This window comes from Mustela nivalis, assembly GCF_964662115.1.
Source record: "Mustela nivalis genome assembly, chromosome: 14".
Taxonomy (NCBI): domain Eukaryota; kingdom Metazoa; phylum Chordata; class Mammalia; order Carnivora; family Mustelidae; genus Mustela; species Mustela nivalis.
Genome location: NC_139033.1, coordinates 33,704,279 through 33,725,939, shown reverse-complemented (window position 1 = coordinate 33,725,939; position 21,661 = coordinate 33,704,279). Strand labels below are relative to the sequence as shown.

At 45.0% G+C, this 21,661-nt stretch overlaps 1 pseudogene across 1 annotated transcript in view; it reads left to right on the top strand.

The window, feature by feature from the left end:
• The window catches only part of LOC309848042 (bifunctional phosphoribosylaminoimidazole carboxylase/phosphoribosylaminoimidazole succinocarboxamide synthetase pseudogene), a 44,327-nt pseudogene that overhangs the window by 1,796 nt on the left and 20,870 nt on the right, over positions 1-21,661 (top strand). The window lies entirely within an intron of this gene.

Here is a 21,661-nt window from a genome sequence, read left to right as displayed (position 1 = left end):
GAATGGAGATAGCAAACAGGGACAAGAAAGAGACAGAGTAAGTTGCTTGCTTTCAGAATGAATCCAGAGGGGGTGTTATTAGTAATTAAGGGCTTGCTGGTAAATGTTTTGGCACATTAGTAAAACTTTGGCAGGTTCACTACATCAGCTATTATATTAAACACCTTGTTTTATAATGTTCATAAAGAGGAGTGCCATTTAGACCTTGCCAGGACCTCTTCTGAGAAAGATTTGAGTTCTCAGATTTTTGGAAAAGGATTCTTCCAAATTTCTGGCAAAACAAATTAAAGAAGAAAACAGAGCTGCTCAACTACTTGCCTTTTTTCTCTATTCACACCTTCTAATTGTACAAGTTTATGTAGAGGAGTCAGGAGTTAATGTCTTAGATCAGTCTCTGGCTCATATTAGCAATGGTTAAATGTTATATTTTTATTATTACTATTATTAAAATTATTTTCTCTAATGATTCTGAATCAGCTAAAGAATTACCCCCTTCTTTCCAAAAGATCCTTCAGGAATGTGAGAAAATCAAAAAGAGATGCACAAAGGTCAAACTGGGCTTTGCTTCTCTTTGGGAGTTGCCTCCTGCTTCAAGAACAACTTTTTATATATGCATCTTGCATTAAAATGGGATTTTTCTTTCCTTCTCTCATCTAGGTGAGAACAAATAAATCTGTTGTCCTGTCAGAAATACTTAAATTGACCTCAGCTATAGATAACTCCAGACTCTTCCAAGTGATCTGTCTTGCCCAAAGACAGATCCGTAAGACTTATTCCAACAAATAAGATGGAAATCTGGATTTACCCAAAAATTCTAGAAGGAAAGCTCAAGGAACAGTTCTACTCTTGGTTGCATCCAGGATCAAGACTTACTGGGATATGTGAAAACCCAAGTGGTCTGGGCCCACACTTTGAATTTGACCTCTCGCCTGATGATGCTTTCCCATCTCTGGGCAGTACACCCCCACTTCCTCCTTGCCCACATTACTTTAGGATCTTCCCTCTCTCTACACACTCCCTTCCCCTTCCCTGTATTTCCCACCTCCAAGTCCACAGTAGGCTTCTCTGTGCCTTATCCATTTTCTTCTGAATGAAAAGGGTCTTGGAAAAAGGAAAAGGAAATAGTGCTACAAAGTTGGGATTCATTTTTGAAAACTGTACATACATACTAAGTTTAAAATCAAGGCCGGGAATAGAGACACAATAGATCACAAGAATGATCTAACATACATTCTGTGTTATTAAAGAACCTAAATTTTATAAACAAAGGTGATATTCTCAATGGTCAGCTCTTTTGTAGCCTTATTTAATCTCAGCCTCTTTTCCATCTGAGGCTGTGTTAGGGGCCAGGACTCCAGCCTTGAAGTGTAACATGGGCTCACGAGCTATCTCAGCGAGTATCACTGCACTTCCAAAGCACATGTGGCGGGAGCAATTACTTGTTGTTCCAGAAACCATCTCTTTTCTCTCCTAAAGACAATTAAAATAAATTCTAAATGGAGAAATACTGTATATCAATCTACATCACCTGCCTTATGTTGCTATGTACTTCACTCAAGCGTGACTCCCACACTGCTATTTCCAGTTTTGTAGGAAGCACAGCGATTCACTGGCCATAACTTTAATGAAGGAAAAATTATTCTGGATAGGAGACATAGAAACAACCAATCACTGATCTGGCCATTCCACTACTTCAAGACAGGGTTATCTTTAAAACTTACTCTATAACTTGCTAATGCCAAGTATTTGCAGTACTCCATACTCACTAAAATGTTAGATGTCTACCTATTTGAACTAGCTCTCCCAGCCCCAATATCTAAGTCTCTTTTCCAAATGCATTACTTATCTATTAATAATGGTGTAAGCTGAGTAAGCTTTCCTTAAGACTAATTTAAATAAATTAGAAGATAAATGAACTATGTCCTTGTATTTTATGCCACATTGAGTAAATAACCATGTACAAACCTTCAGGAATACAGTTAAAAATAAGAATGAGTACACTTTCCCCAAAATGCTTCAAGGTTGTCCTTGAAAATTGTTTCAAAAGATCAAGAGCACACATCTAATCCCGAGACTCTCCTGTTTTCAATAATTCAGCTCAGTAAACCTTTATCAATCATTTACCATGTACAAATGACTAGGCTTGTCGTTTTAGTGGGCATAAAGATGAATAAGACATGGTACCTGCACAAGAAGAACTTATTCATTTCTCATCCATTAAGATATTGACGCCTTTTCAGTATCTAATTTTATTTTCTGTTCCCGACAACACTTGAATTAGACAAAACCAAAGCATGTCTTGCCCTTTGTGGCATGAGCTGAATCTATAGTCAAAACACTAATCTTAAAATAGAGGAGGAAGGGCCACCTGTGTGGCTCAGTGGGTTAAAGCCTCTGCCTTCGGCTCAGGTCATGATCTCAGGGTCCTGGGATTGAGCCCCGCATTGGGCTCTCTGCTCAGCAGGGAGCCTGCTTCCCCCTCTCTCTGCCTGCCTCTCTGCCTACTTGTGATCTCTATCTGTCAAATAAATAAATAAAATCTTTAAAAAAAAAAATAGAGGAGGAAGAAAGTATTAACAATTTTCTTTCCAGGAAGTCAGTTTGTGTTGTATAGACTCTCTTTTCTCAGAGAAGTTTTTTCCCCCCAAAAAATTCTTAGGTGAGTTCTCAAATATTTTTCTCATTATAATTTGCTTCTGGTTCGCTCTAAGACCAATAGGTAAAATCTTCTGCTTTATTATGTGAGAGCAAGGGAATCTACCTTCCTCCTAAGGAAAACAGAAAACTGGTGAGAAAAAGCTGCTGAAGGAATGAACGTCGTCATCATGTCTCGGAGAGTTCCCCTTAAGATGAAATTTTGAACACAGACAAAATGCTGAGGAGTTAATGGCCAGAGACAGCCAATTCTAAGGAGCTCTAAGGAGATTTGGTGTTTAAATTTGAATCAGAAGAGCGAAATAAAGAAAATGTGGCCTGTGTTAGGAGAGCTGGGGTTGGAACAAACAACAGTCTTTTCTTTGATACCCTGGGGTCCTTTGCCTGGCTCAGCCAGCAGGTCAGCTTAGTGCACTGTCATGAGAAAATGCTCTAGTTTGAGTCTGGACTTGCTTAAAGGCTACATACAACCTAGTGGACTTGTTGATGTGTAGGAGAGGAAAACAATTTAACTTCTACCTTTCATAGTTCTTAGCTTGGCCCCTATAACAAAAGACAGATTAGCAAGAGAAAAATTTTATAATGTATAATTCATATATACATAGGAGATACCCAGAGAAAAATGAGTATCTCTAAGCAGTGGCTTACAACTCAAGCTTAAATACCATGGTCAGCTAAAGACAAAAGAAGAGAAGTATGGTGGAGAGGAACGTCAGCTACGGGGAGGTCATTAGGTAAAGCACAGCAAACAAAGGTAAGGTTTGTTATTCAAACCTAAATCAATGCTTTCTCTACTGACCAAAAAAGAAGATTCTCTTATAATTTAGAGCCATTCTTCTGTTCCTGATACAGTGATACAGAGAGGGAGATACCCCTAAAAATGGAGACTTCCTTTACAAATATAAATTTCCCTTTAAAAAGGGTAACTGCTACTGTGTTTTCAGAATTTAAAAAAAAAAAATTTAGGGGCACCTGGTGGCTCACTCATTAAGTGCCTGCCTTCAGTTCAGGTCATGATCCCAGGGTCTTGGGGTTGAGCCCCGCAGGCTCCCTGCACGGCAGGAAGGCTGCTTTTCCCCCTCCCACTCCCCCTTCCTGTGTTCCCTCTCTCACTGTCAAATACACAAACAAAATCTTAAAAATTTTTTTAAATCAATTACTTAATAACTTTTATTCGGGAAGTAAAAGTAACAGAAACAGTGGCTCATAAGGCATGTCACACAAGGCCTGTGTGCAAGGACACTGCTCCAGTTCCACACTCCCCCTCAGGTACCCTATTAAGATGTCATTCTGGAGGGTCACAAAATGGCGGAAACACATCCAAAATAATACATTAGTATTAATGCAGTAGACATTTATGGGACTGGGTGGAGAAGACAAAGGGCAGAGAAGACAGCGATGTTGAAATGATAAAACTTCTACTAACAGCTAGCATCCTCCCAATTTTGTATTAGGCTATTTGATTTGGACACTCTTTTTCAATGTAAAAACAGTACACATGAACCCTTTTCAGCTTTCTGCTCAGCTTCTCCCAATGTGCTGTTCAACCCTATGCAATATTTCATAAAATAAATTGTTTAAAATATTTTTCAACAATGAGAACAATAAAGAAAAGAGCCATGAAAGTAATAATGTCAGTTGCTATATCTGAACGTATGATCCAGGATACCTGATCAATAGGAATACATTCATAAATATTCAGAACTGGAAGTGACCTTGAAATTTTTATTGCAACCATTTCATTTTATCAGCTTCGAATAGCAAAGCTCAGAGAGATTAAATTGCCCTCACTCATGTCTCCAGTATGCAGTAGAAACTGCAGTAAAAATCAATTAACTAAAATGAAACCACTTTCCTAACATATATGCCTCGACCTGTTTACAACGAGAACAGCACTGCTAATATCACCAACGTCGCACCATATTCTTGTCTTCCTTGCTCCACGCCCCTCTTGGAGCTCTGGAGGAGGAACAGGTCATCAAGAGAAACAGAAAAGGAATGACAGACATCATCTCCTTCTCCTATCTCTCTTCTTTCAAGTATCCCAGAGGTAGCGGGAACTAAGAGAAGTCAAAATGTTATGCCTGTCAGGCATGGGGGGGATGTCTCCTTGTGTGAGTGCTCTGCTTGGGGCAAGCAGTTGACACCAAAAAACAGCACAGGAAGTGAGACCGGGCACTGGGAGCCCAAAGTGGGCCCAGCAGCCCCTGTGCTACACAGCCCCAGTGGACACCATGCACGATGGCTCCCAGAGTTAAGCTGGGGGTGGGGAGTGATGGGGGGGTGTATTTTGTGCTTGCATGGGACACTATGCATTGCCTAGATTCTAGAGGATTCTTTTGGGTTATATGACTCCAATGGGGCTATTTTACAACTGTGAACTGCATATGACTGATAGCAATGCAAAATAACACTTGGCTATAAACAAACAAATTCAGTCTCGTCCCTAGAGGTTCCATGGACTTCCCTTCTAATGTAAACGCTGGGTGGGGTGCTTCTACACATTCATTTTACATTCTTGTACTCCATAGATTAGTACTTTAAAAAAAACTTTTCCATTGAACTTCCACTGAACTTTTCCATTGTAACACCTCACCAGTTTGAGTTAAAGAACATCTTCAGCCATGTGTTCATTTTCATATTTGTATGAGAGTTGTGATTTTTATCCTTTTTAAAAAATAGTCTTTAAGCATCCAGAGGAAGAACCTACCTGGGTCCTTCCTGTGATCCAGCCAGAAGCATCCAAAACTTGATAGAAGGGAAGGCACAGCTGAGAGCTACAGCTCACACCTGCTCAGGGCACATTAGCATAACAATAGACACGTCGCCTTGGATGCTCTGGCTTTTTTCCCTTCTGCCCCCTGGGTTCCTTAGAGGTGAAAATCTATTATCCTGGGGAGAGTGTTTTAATTCACATCTAAGTGACTAGACCTCAAACTGAGTTTGCATCTTCAATCCACTTGGGCCCGGATTCATTTGCAAGTAAATAAAATTTAACTTTCCTTTCTGAGCCGTCCTTGCTGTCAGTGAGGACAAGGAGCTCTGGCAAAATTTTCAGAATGAAAGGGTAAGCTTTGGCTTTAAATGCTAAGTAAGTTCTTTAAAAATAAACTAAAACTAAAATGCTAAACTAAACTAAAAATGCTGGCCCCCTTCCTGTAATATAGAACTTCCTATAATATAGAACTTCCCAGCCCTCTTCCCCCTGCCTGGGCTCCTTCTACTGGAAGGCACAGTATCCTTTCTATCCGTCACTAAAATAAACGTATTTGTACCTGTTGGGCTGGCAGGAAGGGCGACTAAAGATGGCGAAAGTTCCCGCCACAAGACCTGAGCTCGGACAGGAGAACAAAGGCCCAAGCAGGAACCTGAGACCCCCGCTCCGGGCTCCTGTGGACCAGTGGGATCCCGATGAGCGGCGGGATATCCAAATAAGGGAAACTTGCCAAAAGACCCCTGAGCTTTCCCCAAGACCCCTTAAAAGCCCCCTCCTCCCTGCCTTGGGCGCGACTTCCGCCACTCTGCTTTCCAGAGTGGCAGAACCTCGCCCGAGGGTGCCCACCCCCTCCCGGCGCAACTTTCCTGGCTCCCCTTCTCCTGAACCCTGAAACCTCGCCAGAGAGTGTTTTTAATAAATCTTGCCTTGCACCCACTTTGCCTGGTGTTGTGTTTATCTCGCCGGAAAAAACTTTACAGTACCTAAACAGACCAAAACTTATCAAGAATCTCAGCCTGCTGGAGGTACCCGGGGGCTCCTGAGTCTTTTGCTGAAACTCAGCCACTCAGAAGAGAAGACACAGTGGATAAGAGAAGAACCAGGATCTAAAAATTAGTGGTTCCAAATTCATCCTCGGTTTTCCTACTACACCCTAAACCGAGGACAGTGATCTCCAGAGGGAAATGTAGGAAGCAATTATTCAAACTAACTTTTCTTTATTTTCAACTTCAAAATGATGTTTATTATGGTTGTTTTCAAATGTTTTGTGTGTATCTTGCAATATAATATAGCAGGATTATAGTATATTTATGTAATTTTTAAATGAGTGAATAAATAGATATGTCAGGGGTGTATGCTCAAAAAAGACACAAGTGATGAGGGAGCAGGAGGCTGGCTGAAGACAAAGCAAAAGCTGGCGCCTTGCACCCCCCTCTCCATCCGCTCCCCCTCAGTCATATGTGTAGCATCCCTCAGGCAGCCCTGACTGCCATAAAACGATAAAGAGTTCACTTGCAGAGATCACAATCCTGCAGAACAGGAATCTCCCTTGCTCTACAGATGTCCTAGAGATCTACAAACAGGGAGGTTACCTTATCAATAGCACAAATTTCCAGAGGCAAATAACTCTCAGTTCCTCAAGCCCTAATGTCTCCCTCCTGACCATAAACGGAACTGGAGGAGGCTGAGGTAGAAGGGAATATAAATGACAGCAGGATCATAACACCCCACCAAGAATCTCCCAACTATCTTGATGTTAATGGCTGACCTAAAGAGGACATTGATCAAACCACAAAGGCAAGGGCTCCTCCAGGCACTTCGTAGGCCCTCCTTAACATATGAAAACTCCGTTGAACCCTCCCTTCCCCTCACCTTCTCCCAACCGCAAGGTATATAACCCGCCATCCCTCACAACGCGGGGCGGCAGCTCTTCCTGCCCACGGGTCCTGTCCCCGTGCTGTAATAAACCACCATTTTGCACCAAAGATATCTCAAGAACTCTTTCTTGGTCATTGGCTCCAGACCTCAGCCCACCGAACCTCACCTAGGTTTTAGAACTTCATCACAAGGATGACCAGTCAAGACTATTTAGAGGCCTTTTCTTTAGTGATACTCTTGAACATGAACTAAGCTCTGCATTCCCTCGTAGCAGGGATGGGAGAGGAATTCTCGTACCATTTTGTGTTCCCAGAAAACATAAAGAACCACCAAGGTAAATAAAAAAGAAAAAAAAAACCGCCAAGGGAAGAACCATCTCTGTCCTTCGGTGATTTAAAGGCTATAAAATAATGGTTAGGACCAACTAGAAATAATTAAGAAAACTGGAATAAGCAAAGGCAGGTTCTGAGATGCTCAGAGCTGATAAACCCTTAAAATTGAGTTGTTTTGGACTGAATTGTTTCCCCTAAAGTCAATATATTAACATCCTAATCTCCATTGTGCTTGTGTTTGGAGATAAGGACTTAATTAAGGTTAAATGAGGTGTTAAGGGTGGGGCCCTAATCCTATAGAACTGCTGTCCCTACAGGAAGAGATATCCCAGATACCCCTCTTCCCCTTCACCCCACAGCATACAAGCACAGAGAAAAAAAAACCTATGAGGACACAGTAAAAAGGTAGCCATCTGCAAGCCGAGAAGAGCTTCAGACATTAGCCCTGAAAGCACCTTGGTATTAGACTTCAAGCCTCTAGAACTGTGAGACAATTCGTTACTATTGTTTAAGCCACCCCCCCCCCCATTGTAGTATCTTACTATGGCAGCCTGAGCAGACTAATAGACTTGTCCACTTAACCTCCATTGATCAAAAATAACTATTATAGGGTAACCCTATTGGGTCCCCTCCCTCTTCAGGAGCTTTGCACTATCACTCAATAAACTTTGCTTTATTATCACAAAAAACCCCAAAACAACATTTTTCTTAGAGCTACTTCTTCTCAGTTGCCTTCAGCTCAAAACAGCCCTCCTGTCTAAGCGGCATATTTTGTGGTGACATGTTCCGCTCCCCTCTGCAGGAACGTCTTTCCGTCTCTAAAAAATATATGAAAATTCATTCCAACCTCCCACCCTCCAGCCCACAGTGCAAAAACACTTGTGACCTTTCTTTCAGTAATTACAGGTTTCTAACATCAAATTAGAAAGTAGGAGTCCTGAAAGTCAAAAGAGCAATCATCTTTTAAACACTAGAAAGATACAAAGGAAGGGGCCGTGCAAGTAAGTGCACGTGTCTTTAAAAATATCTAAGCCAAGAGGTGCCTGGCTGGCTCTGCTGGTGGATTATGCTGCTCTTCGACTCAGGGTTGTGCGTTCAAGGCCCACATTGGATGTGGAGATTACTTAAAGAAAAAATCTTTAAAAAAAATTTATCTAAGATGACTGAACCCAGACCATCTTTCAACTTCTTTCTGTCAATTCGAGTCTACCCATACCTTCTCTGGAGTGATTCCAAATTTCTCTGTAGCCTCCATGGCTTCCCTACTTCCCAAACTCTCCGTGTGTTCCTCTTTTTTTTTTTTTTTTTTTAAAAGATTATTTATTTATTTATTTGACAGAGATCACAGGTAGGCAGAGGGGCAGGCGGGGCGGGGGTGGGGGCAGGCTCCCTGCTGAGCAGAGAGCCTGATGCGTGGCTAGATCCCAGGACCCTGAGATCATGACTGAAGCCGGAAGCAGAGGCTAAACCCACTGAGCCACCCAGGTGCCCCTGCGTGTTCCTTTTTTGCTCAGAATTTTTTAATGCCTCAACATCTTTCAATGGGACTTGCCACCATCTCCAACTTCCTCGGCTCCCTCTCCGTACTCAAATCCCACTCCATCATGCCTTTCCCTGACCTTCCTCTCAATTCCTATCACACACACTTGTATTAAGCATCAGGCTGTCCTAGTCCCTTCGGGCTTCTATAACCAAACACCACAGTCCAGGCAGCTTATAAGCAACAGAAATTCACTTCTCACAGTTCCAGAGGCCGGGAAGTCTCAAGTCAGGGTGCCAGTATAGTTGGGTTCTCGTGAGAGCCCCCTTCCTGGTCATAGGCAGCATCTTGCTGTGTCCTCGCACAGTGAAAAGGGTGAACGATCTCTCAGGAGCCTCTTTTGCAAGGGCACTCGTCCCATTCCTGAGGTTCCACCCTCACAACCTAAGCACCACCAAAGGCCCTGCCTTCCAGTACCATCGTCTTTGGGGTTTGGATTTCAATATATGAATTTTGAGGAGGCACAAAACCTTTCCATTGGCCTAGTGATTCCAAATAGAGTCACTGCCAATTGGGGAGGACGTATCTCCAAATGGCCCAGAGAAGCATACTGAGGGAACAGTTGTGTTGCTCTCTGTGTGAACAAGGACTGGGCTTCTGGATGATCAGAACTGTTGAGGAGGCAGGTGTGCGGGAGAAAGAGGATGAGCTGGTCCATCTCTCAAACTTAGTGTCTCTCGTCTAGGGATTTCACTTTCAAGGATGGCTTGATGTCCATTTTAATAGCTCTCAGACCATTAGTCTGGGCCAATTTCTTGTAGCCCTTCTTGATCCGAACATGTATAATGTCTCACCCTTTGGATTAGATGCCGTAAAGAGATGTTCTACCACTAGTATAAAAAATCAGGCTAGAGGCAAGGGCCCACATCATCTAAGTAGCTGCCTCTCTAGAGATGGTAGTAAAAGCAACTAAAATCTAAAATAAGAACCTAATGCCTCAGCCAGGACCCCTCTTGGAGGACTCCTACCCAAGACACAGGACCATGCTGTGCCTCAATCTTCTTATCCCGAAGAAGGGCAGATTTACTCTTGGCCTAGAAAGAATTTTATAGGCTTGGGTTTGCAAAGCCAGTCTGAGAGCACTATTAATTTCCCCCGGAACACCCTGGTCTCCAGGCACATGTTAATGCTTGCCCACGGTCTTCAGTCTCTGAAGCCTGGCTTTTCAGAGCCACTGTCAACTGGACTGAAAATATTACCTTGTAGGACCTACAAGTTTCATGTTGCATTTTGAGCTCCTGAAATGGAAGTTGATAAAGCGGGTGTGAAAAAAATGACTGAAGATCTCCTCGAGAATCTCCATTCCCAGTTGGCAAGAATCCTGGAGGAGAGAATCTCCGCCTGGTTCCTTCTGACTCCCTTCAACCCCCTCCCTGGAGACAGGTTGCAAACTAGTCTTTGCCAGAGCCATGCTACCACATAATGCTATTGCTGCATCGGCCGTGACCTTAATTACTATGGCCTATTATTCAAAAACACTAATTGAGTCATGGTCCCATTGCAAATGTGACTTAACTTGTGTTTTACTGCTTTGCTCAGGCGCCGCAAATAAAAAATAATGGCAGTTGTAATTAACTCAGAACCGCCATGTACCCTGCCCCTCCACCCGTGACGGGTAAAAGTTCAATTAAAAAGTAAAGTTATTAACAGAGTAGGGTTTGGTCACACATCTGTCATACAGAGTGTGACAGGACACACAAGTTACCCCATGCCACTAGTGAGAGAATCCCTAGAGCCCCATGGTAACTTTACTTTGGGGCTTGCAAGATAAACAGCGCTCTCCATCAAGCACTTAAGATTATTTCCTGTACGGCGTCATGTGATTGGTCACTTTCCCAAAAATGTCTAAATAGAGGTGTCTATTTCGGAGTCATGAAGGACACAGCAGTAAACTACTAACCCAAAAGAAACAAAAGGATCATGAAGCAAGGCCAAGAATATAAGAACCTTCGAGAAATGTCGGCACACTCCCCAGAAGGTTATAAGGAGCCTTCAGAAAGATAGGCGATACAATGAAATATTGCTCACATCTGTGAGGATGGCTGTCATGAGAAGGAAGGACAGCCACAAATATTGACAAGGATGTGGAGAAATTAGAAAATCTCACGCACCACCAGTGAGACCGTGCGATGGAACAGCCACTGGGAAAACCGTTTGGCGGGTCTGAAAAAGTGAAATGAGAAGTAGTCAAATGACCTAGCATCTCCACTTCCAGATTCATACCCAGGATTAAATATGTCCACACAGAAACTCGTATGTGAGTGCGCACAGTGGCACTATTCATGACAGCCAAAAAGTAAAAGCCACACAAATGTCCGCTGATCAAGGGCTAGATGAACAAAATATGGTCCATCCATACAACAGTCTGTTCTTCAGCCAAACAAAGGAAAGAAGCCCTGAGCCATGCTACAACCTGCTGAGCCTTGGAGATATGCTAAGTGAAAGAGGCCAGTCAAAAAAAAGTGTCTGCCTTTGGCTCAGGTCATGATCCCAGGGTGCTGGGATCGAGTCCCACATCGGGCTCCTTGCTCAGCGGGGAGCCAGCTTCTCCCTCGGCTTGTGCTCTCTCTCTCTGTCTGTCTCTCTGACAAATAAAATCTTTAAAACAACAACAAAAGACAAAAGGTCACATATCATATGATTCCATGTAGCCAAAAAGACCAGAATAAGTAATCTGTAGAGACAGAAAGTAGAATAGTGGTTGCCAGAGGCTGAGAGATGGGGCTGTTGTAAACGAAAAGCCTTTTTCATTGGCTGGGTCCAAAAATCATACTGATACAAGACGGATTAACTAGAAAAAAATTAATAATGTATATACGCACAAGAATTTCACCTAGAAATGAGACGCAAGGCAAAAGCCAGATGATTGAGGTTTAGATAGCAGCTTAGGCTAAACAAAGGAAAAGGGGTTTGGGCCTCTGGAACGGTTGGGGGAGAACAAGTTATGAGACGGGGAGGAAATATATGGTAAATGAGGCTTGTCTCATTAGGCACACACAGTCTCTAGGGTGCTAAGAATTGTCTCTTGAGAGCAGGTCTGGAAGCACCTTTTCAAAAGAGGAAATTTATAGTTAATTTTAGGCGGTTAGGAGTGGGCAGTAAAGAACTTTTTTTGGTGGGTCTCAGTTGTCCTTAGCACAAAATAATCTTTGTGCCAAAGGGCACTGTCTTTGCTCAGCCTGTCTGTCAGTCCAGGCGCCCCTTATTACCTTAGCCACTGGAGGCTAGACCGCACTGCCTTCAGGAAGCGGGGGATATGAGCCAAGCAAATAACTGAGATGATAAAGACACAACTCAGAGTGAAAACAGAAGAATCGATACAGGCACGGTCCTTTATGTTCTTGCCTGGGTGTATATATTTTATGGGGACTGCAAACTTGAACCCGCACGTAGGGAAATGCGCATCTTCCTTCCGGTCACAAGTAATCTGGCTTCTCACAATTTTTAGGATTTAAAAAATTTTAGCTACATGTCCAAACTGGTTTAAAGCGAAATCCAGTCTGATTATGTACATGAACCCTCCGGAAGGGTCCGGTGTCTCTTAGATAAAGGTGCTCAGTTCTCAGATTTCTTCCCTTTCCTCTGGCTGATCCCCTACAGACGCCTTGATATTGAAGGGAAATGTGACAGCTCTGCCAGCATTGGGCCGCTCGTGGAGATGATGATCTGGACTTTTCTGGCTTGCACGCTGCTCTGGGGGTGCTTTCAGGCTCACCAACACCCAGATTCACTCAACCCTCGCTGCACTAGACCTCCTGCCTTTCCTGCAACCAGCTTGCGGTCGCAGTGGTCCTCTGCTCTCACAGACCTCCCCAGTCCTCAGCGCTGATGTCCTGTCACCCTACCACTGTGTGTGGCCCAGGGGAATGTCCCCGCTCTCAGCTCAGCATCCACAGCAAGGATCCTGGGAAGCCTAAGGTAATTCCACCCAGGGCCTCCCTCCCTACTGGAACAGTCCAGGGTGAGCTAGGCAGGTCTGAGAACGGATCCAGGGAGACTTTCAGGGTTCTAACGAGCGTCTTGTTCTGACAGAGCCCTTCCTCTGCCTTTGGCCTTTTTCTCTCCTTACTTCAGCCAAAGCCAAATGAAGCACAATTCTGGGTATATATAACCCATTTTGGGTATGCTTACTGCCCTCTACAGAGCTCTTCTCCACAATCCCCTGGGGCTGAGAAAATCAGGCTTTCCCCACTTCTATAAATCTCAGTTCTCACTGTCATACTTTGTCTACCCTCCTTAAGCAGAACTCTCTGCAAAGGGCTACCCAGGACTGGGCTGTGCTAAAGAGGAGAGGGGAGTGGAGGTGGAAGGAATCGGAAAAATCTCTTCTCGAGTGTCGGGGGCTGAAGGTCATCCCGCCTTTCCTGCGAGCACTCTGCTATGCGCGGAATCTCCCTCGAGCCAGGGCAAGCTGAAAAGTTCGAACCCCTAAGCCAAAGTCTGCCACTCAGAAAGGCCAAACAGAAACACACATTAATACTTTTCAAAACCTTCTCCTTTGCCGTATGTACACACCTTCCCACGGGAGTGTGCAGTAGTTAAGACTATTACGGAATGGGGCGCCTGGGTGGCTCAGTGGGTTAAAGCCTCTGCCTTCTCCCGCTGGCTCAGGTCATGGTTTCAGAGTCCTGGGATGGAGCCAGATTGGGCTCTCAGCTCAGCAGGGAGCCTGCTTCCTCCTCTCTCTCTGCCTGCCTCTCTGCCTACTTGTGATCTCTCTTTCTGTCAAATAAATAAATAAAATCTTAAAAAAAAAAGACTATTAAGGAATTGTGGAATAGTTTTGAGTACTCAAGTATTCAAAAAATGATACCATAATATATCATTTTTCTAGATCAACAAATGCATTTCATTGTGCTAATAGCCGATGCTCTTGTACTAGGATGAAAGATAGATGCGTGCGTATAAACAGGAGACGTGTAATGTTAAGTGTCCATAGGTGTGCTCTGGAACCAGATCGCCTGGATTTGAATCCTGACTGCCACTTTTTTTGGCAAGTTGCCAATCTTGTACTTTCATTTCCTCATTTACTAAATAGGGGTAATAAATTATTTAAAAAAAATTTTTTTAAAGATTTTATTCATTTGGCAGAGAGAAAGACCCAGCGAGAGAGGGAACACAAGCAGACAGAATGGGAGGAGAAGCAGGCTGCCTGTCGAGCAGGGAGCCCAATGTGGGGCTTGATGCCAGGCCCCTGGGATCATGACTTGAGCTGAAGGCAGATGCCCAACGACTGAGCCACCCAGGCGCCCCTATTTTTTTTTTGATTTTTAAAAAAGACTTTATTTACTTATTTCAGAGAGAACGAGCGAGCATGCAGCATGAGCAGTGGTGGGGGGAAGGGGCAAAGGGAGAAGCAGACGCCCCGCTGAGCAGGGAGCCTGATGCATGGCTCATGTGGGGGACTCCATCCCAGGACCCTGAGATCATGACCTGAGCTGAAGGCAGATGCTTAACCCACTGAGCCACCCAGGCGCCTCCAAGGCGCCTTCTAATAATTTAGAAGGTGTTTATAACAAATAACAGACGTAGAGACGCCTGGATGGCTCAGTGGGTTGAGTGGCTGCCTTTGGCTCAGGTCTGGATCCCAGAGTCCTGGAATCTTGTCCCCGCATAGGGCTCCCTGCTCAGCAGGGAGCCTGCTTCTCTCTCTGCCTGCCACTCCCCTTGTGCTAGCTTTTCCTCTCTTTCTCTCTGCCTCTGCCTGCCACTCTGCCTGCTTGTGCTCTCTCCCTGACACATAAATAAGTAAAAGCTTTTTTTTTTTTTAAGATTTTATTTACTTATTTGACAGAGAGAGATCACAAGCAGGCAGAGAGAGAGAGAGAGAGGAGGAAGCAGGTTCCCTGCTGAGCAGAGAGCCCAATGCGGGACTCGATCCCAGGACCCTGAGATCATGACCCGAGCTGAAGGCAGCGGCCTAACCCACTGAGCCACCCAGGCGCCCAGTAAAAGCTTTTAAATATACAAATATAAACATATAAAGGAGCTAGAACAGTTCCTAGCATGTAGTAAAAAATATAATAAATATTGTTAGCATGTAATTGTGGTATGAATCTGACTCCCCTATATCCCCACAAATACGGGCCGGGTGCTGTGCTAAGCATATTCAAATTCCGTGCTGAACCAGATAGATACAGTCCTGCCCTGGGTATGTACCAGAGCTCATGGCAAGGACCCACACAAGGACCCACACAAGCTTGTTGTAGCTAGACAAGATCAAGGTATGTTGATCCTCAGGGATTTCCTCTGCTATAGTCATAGGCTTCCTGGAGGCCAGTGGGGTCACCGCACCTGAAATGTCGCCCCAGTGGGCATGTATGTTCTTTGCTAACACTGTGTGGTCAACAGCCTTTCTGCTCCGGGGCATCCCGGGGTCTTTGGTTCTCCCCAGGGGCGCGGACAACCCTGCGACCGAGTTCTTCCATCAGGGAGACACAAGGGGGCAGTAGCGGCACTTGGGCTTTAACCAGGAGTGACTTTTAAAACCGAGCCCTAAAAAGAAAGGGAAATAAAGATGACGCAAGGCCAGGTAGGAAGGGGGAGAGGAGAAAGGAGGAAGGAAGGAGGGAAGGAAGGAAGGAAGGAGAAGCAGTGCAGGGTAAGGGCTGAAGACAAATAGTAAATGTTTTGCCCCCAGCCTGGCTCCCGTCTGGACACGAGGCAAAGCGTGGATCAGTGCACCCACGTGCACACTGGGGGACACATCTGCTGTGGAGGGAGGAGAGAAAGGCCAGTGGCCTGGAGCCCTGCCAGGAGGGCCTGCCCCTAGGGAAGGCTCGCCCACCCTCCAGCCTCGTAGAGCCCCCCTCCACCCCAACCCTCCACCCTCAGCAGCTCTCTTAGCACCCAGTTCGCCCTTCCCACTGGCCCCAGGAGGCAGCCTGGGAGTTGCCATCAGCCACCCCTGCCCGCCGGCCAGCCGCAGTGTGAGCTGAGTCCCAGCCACCACACCCCACCCAGCCCCAACACGCCCACAGGCCATTTTCTTTCTAAGCGCTTTACTACCAGGAAACAGATAAGAGGTAACAAAAATAAGCAGAGAGCGAATTACCAAGATAAAGGCGATCTTTTATAGCGCCTGGAGGAGAACCTCTAGCTCTCACTTTCTTTTCCAAAACTAGATTTTTCCTGAGAGAGGTAAGGTGGCCAAAGGTCCGGGTTTGTCCAGGTTGGCCCAGGATGGGCTGGGGGGCAGGGTGAGGTGGGGTCCAGAGATGGGAAACCCTCCCCGCTAAGACTGGAAGAGTCCACAAACCAGGAAGAGTTGGCACCTTCCAGGGGGCTCATGCCTGCCCCTCCGCTCCTTCTGACAATGGTTCTAGACTCAAACTTGCGCAGTCACCCGGACAAGGGCTGAAGCAAAGGTGGGTTGTTCCAGCTTTTCCTGACACCCATTGTCTCAAGTGTGTAGTTGACATCACTCAAGACCATTATGAAGGGATCACTCAGGTGATTCTGTCTCCTGGGACCCCTCCTGGTTCTGTCCAGGTCCCTCACCCAGAGGGGAGGGAGGAGTAGGGCGGGGTTCCTTCTGCTCACCTGGCCATTTTTTAGGACGGGGTTACATTCTCAAACCCAGGAAACCCTTCCATCCCTGACTGCCCCACAGCATTTTGCAAACTTCTGTTTCCCGAAAGGCTATCTTAAAAACCATCTCCTAAATTAAACATGATTCTTTGCAGCAGGATTTCCAGAATGGTGATAGGCTAACACCGTGCATTTCCTCCAGGGACTCAAAGCTGCAGCCCCTCCCACATCCTGTCCCTTTGCTTCTGGGAGTTACTAGAATGGCTTCTAGAACGTACGTTCTGAAGAGTGGAGGACCCTGGAGTCTTTTTCCTACCGGAGCAACTGTGGGGCTCTCTCCTGGTGATAGCAGCACTCTTTTTCATAGAGCAATCACACAGCACGCTGGAGGAATTTCCCCGACGTGGACCCAGGGCCAGCCCAGCCATGCCAAGCAGGGGTCGTGGTGTGTGCCTGTATGCACACCCACATGCTCCTGTGCAGTCTGCCCTACTCGGTTCTTTGCATCTAACCCGGTTGCCCGTAGCATTCTCTGCTGGCGTGGGGAGGGCAACATAAAAAGTCTTCTAGGGGCTTTGTGCCTGCCTCACTTCCTACACTTTTTATAAAAATTGTGGGGTCCAACTGGGTGCAAATTCCGGCCAGTTTGGTTCTCTGGTCATCCCCTCATGCACCAGCATATGTAGGATTTACTTCAGGTTCCTATAAGCAAACAGTAGTTTTGTGATACTCTTGCTTAAATATACTCGAGTACATATGCCCATGTTATGTTTTCTAATAACATTAAAGACTGTTGCCTTGAGATTAGTTCAAAGCAACACATATGTAATATGTTTTCTTTTTCAAATGAGGTGTCTTTTCATCCCCCCCACCCACAGTTTGTTTTTGCCATTTTTTAAATGGCAAAAACTCCAACAAGTGCTGATTTATATACTGAGAACCAGCTCTGGAAAGTAAATTGGGAAATGCAGTTTGAATTCCTTAATTTATTTATTTTCCCCTCCAGCTAATGTTACTTGTTTGTTATTCTGAATCTTGAGCATTGATGCTAAGAAAGAAAAAGTGTGCCCTCCTGCGGGGCCTTTATCACCTGTAAATTTCCAGGAGAACTTGTGCCTCTAATCTGTGAATTTGTTTCCTCCACAGCAAATTGACTTTCAGCGAGGTGACTTTGAAGACAGGTCCGTTAGCAGGTTGGGAGAGGTGGGCTGTGCAAGCCCCAGGGTTGCAGAGGTCTGCAGAGCTCCCAGCTGGCTGGGGAGCCGCCTTGCTGAGTACCCCCAACCCCCGTCTTCCTCTCTCCTCAGAGCTGCCTCCATGGTACAGTAGTCCCCCCACCAAACAATCCAAGTTGTTTAATTAAAAGATTACCAGCTCCTTACTTCCTAAGCGAAACAGAATGGTAATTGTTCCCACTGTAACGTCAATAATGGAGATCAGCCTTCCTTCCCTGCCCCAGCGAGGGAAATCGCTCTTGGATGGGCTGTCAGCCTCTGCCGTGCAGCGCTTCGAGCCTCACCTCGCACATGTGTGCTATTAAAGCTGATTTCTGGCAAGTGCTATTGGTGGTATTTATTTCAAAGAAGCCAACTATTTAAATCGGGTTAAAACAAACAGGTCTTTCACTCTCTGAGCCCCAACCTACAACCTTTGGCTCAACCTTCCCAGAGCTTTGTTTGGATTTTTAAAAAATTGACAACACCCTCTAATAAATTCCCTCCTCTGTACCAACTGGTCTCAACTGGCACTGGAAAGGCTGAAATGCCAAAGAGAAGGTTGAAACTGTCCGGGTGGCAGCTGGCTGAGAAAAATTAACCTCCCCGGGTTTCCTCCCCAGGTTTCAGACTGATTGAGGTCACCTTTTAAAGTACAACCCGTCCCCTCTGACCACCTGCAGACGGGGTGCAGGGGGTGGGGGCTGGTTCCTACCAGCACCTCCCATTACTAACTGTGGCAGCCGTGCTCTGGGGCCCTTGTGTTCTGCTGGCCCGGGGAGAGTGGATGAAGGCAAGGTTGCACCGTGAATGTCAATGTCAGAGACTGTGACAGCTGGAAGGGACCCTGGAGAGGATGGATTCCTGCCCTTTCCGGAAGAGGAAGCTGTGGCACTTTCCAGAGCTGCAGAGCTTGCTGACTGTGGGAAGGGGAGCCACGTGGCTGTGGCTTCTTGCCAGTGCTTCTCTTGACCACGGAGACCTACCCACTGCATCTCCCCAGCTTGGATTTCTTGGGCGGGGTGGGGGGCAAGGAAAGGGCCAGTGGGAAGGAGACCTGGCGGTTAAGGAAGGCAAACCAGTCCCCTAATCAGTAGCCAACACTGTAGGGGAGGAGAAGGCAGGACCAGAAATGACGTGGACTTTCTCTGTCTTCTCTTTTTAGTTTTCTTTTTTAATTTATTGTGCAAAAGTTTCAGTTCATTACGCACCTCAGTTCGTGGCAGGTTATCATCTTTGTCCTCTCCACGGCCCTCTGTTGCTTTGTTCTCTTTACCTCCAAACTCCAGTCCCTCCCGCCGAGAGGCCACCATTCTAATCTGTTTAGTGTGTCTCTTTTTATTTGCAAGAACAGGCGTTGTACATGAAGATACGTGTACAACATGAACTTGTAATGTGCATCAATATGTGGATAGATTTCTCTATGATATACATGAGTTTTAATTCCATTTTGAAACAATTATAGACACTGTAATCAGAAAAATAGTTACAGGGGCACCTGGGTGGCTCCGTCAATTAAGCGGTCTGACCCTTGGTTTTGGCTCAGGCTGTGATTTCAGGATCATGAGATGGAGCCCCACCTCAGCCCGTAGTCTGCCTGAGATTCATTAGCCTTCCCTCTCCCTTCCCCTTGGGTCCTCCCTCCCCCGCCCTGCCCCAGCCACCATGCTCACTCTTTCTAAAACAAATAAAAAAATAAAATCTAAAAAAAAAAAAATAGTACAGAGAGGCACATGAAAAGATGTTCAACATCATTGCTCATTAGAGAAATATCAAAATCGCAAAGAGATACCATTTCACACCCAGCAAGCAGAATGCCTATTATTTAAAACAGCAAAAAAACCCCAAACCAAACCAAACAAGTGTTGGTAAAGATGTAGAGACATTGGCAACTTTCCGTATTGCTGGTAGGGAAATAAAATGGTGCAGCTGCCCTGGCAAGTGGTTTGGTAGTTACTCAAAAAGTTAAACATAAAGCTATCAGATGATCAAGCAACTCCACTCCTAGGTATGTCCCAAAAGAACCCAACACAGGGACTCAGACACTTGCACACCAATGCTCCTAACATCACTCACAATAACTGAAAAGTGGAGACAACCAAATGCCCATCAAGGTGAATATGGATTTGTTTTTAAATGCAGTGTGCGCCTACGATGGAGTATTGTTAAATCGTAAAAAGGAATGAAATTTTGATTCGTGCTATAACATGGATGAATGTTGAAGATGTTATGCTAAGTGAAGTAAGCCCCACATGAAAGGGCAAATACTATGTGATTCCACTTAAATGAGGTACTTAGAGTAGTCAAATTCATAGACACAGAAAGTAGAGGAGTGATGAGCAGGGGCTGGGGCGTGGGGGGGATGGAGAGTTATTATTCAACGGGATAGGGTATAAAGTGTCATTTTGGGATGATGAAACTGTTCTGAGAAGGACAGTGGTGCTGACTGTACAGTACTGTGAATGTACTTAACACCACTGAACTATACTTTTCTTTTTTAATCACCAATGGTGACTTCTTCTTCTTTTTTTTTTTTTTAATTTATTTATCTGAGAGAGAGAGAGAGAGGTCAGTGAGAGAAGCAGACTCCCCGCTGAGCAGGGATCCCAGTGTGGGACTTGATCTCGGGATCCAGGATCATCACCTGAGCCAAAGGCAGTTGCTTAACCCACTGAGCCACCCAGGCGCCCAACTGAACTATATTCTTAAAGATGACCAAAATAGGGGCACCTGGGTGGCTCAGTGGGTTAAGTCTCTGCCTTTGACTCAGGTCATGATCTCAGGGTCCTGGGATCGAGTCCCGCATCAGGCTCTCTGCTCAGCGGGGAGCCTGCTTCCCTTCCTCTCTCTCTGCCTGCCTCTCTGTATACTTGTGATCTCTGTCAAATGAATAAATAAAATCTTTTAAAAAATGATCAAAATAACAAATTTTAGTTATGTACATTTTATCACACACACTAGATGACATCAAACAATACAGTAGAGACTGGAGTCTAGACGACTCAGTCAGTTAAGCAGCCAGCTATTGATTTCAGCTCAGGTCATGATCTCAGGGTCATGGGATCAAGTCCCACGTTGAGCTCTGTGCTGGACATAAAGCCTGCTTAAGATTCTTTCTCTCTCCCTCTCTCCCTCCCTTCCCCAAATTAAAAAACATAAATACAAATAAAAAATAAATAGTAGGGAGGTCCCATGTAAGCTTCACCCAGTGGTAACATCTTACCTGACAATCATGCATTCTCAAAACCCAGAGATTGACAATGAAGTCAAAAAACCAACTAGACAACAGATCTTAGATATTACCAGTTTTTGCATAGAGTGTTTTTTCTTTTTTCTTTCTTTCTTTTTTTAATGTCTTGATGTATGGTTCTATGACATTTTATCATAGCTCTTTATAATTAACACCATAATCATGGGGTATGTATATATGTATATACTTTTAATTTCTTTAAAAATTATGGTGGTTTTTTTTTTAAAGAACTCTCATTTTTAGAGATGAGGAACTCACTGTTTTGTTTTGTTTTTTAAATTTTATTTATTTATTTGACAGACAGAGATCACAAGTAAGCAGAGAGGCAGGCAGGGAAGGGGGCGAAGCAGGCTCCCTGCCAAGCAGAGAGCCTGATGCGGGGCTCGATCCCAGGACCCTGGGATCATGACCTGAGCTAAAGGCAGAGGCTTTAACCCACTGAGCCACCCAGGTGTCCCCAAAATTATGGTGTTTTAGTTCTCATGTTGCCTCTTACTTTTTGTTGTTGCTGTTGTTAACTAACACTGCACTCTTAGGATTTGTCCA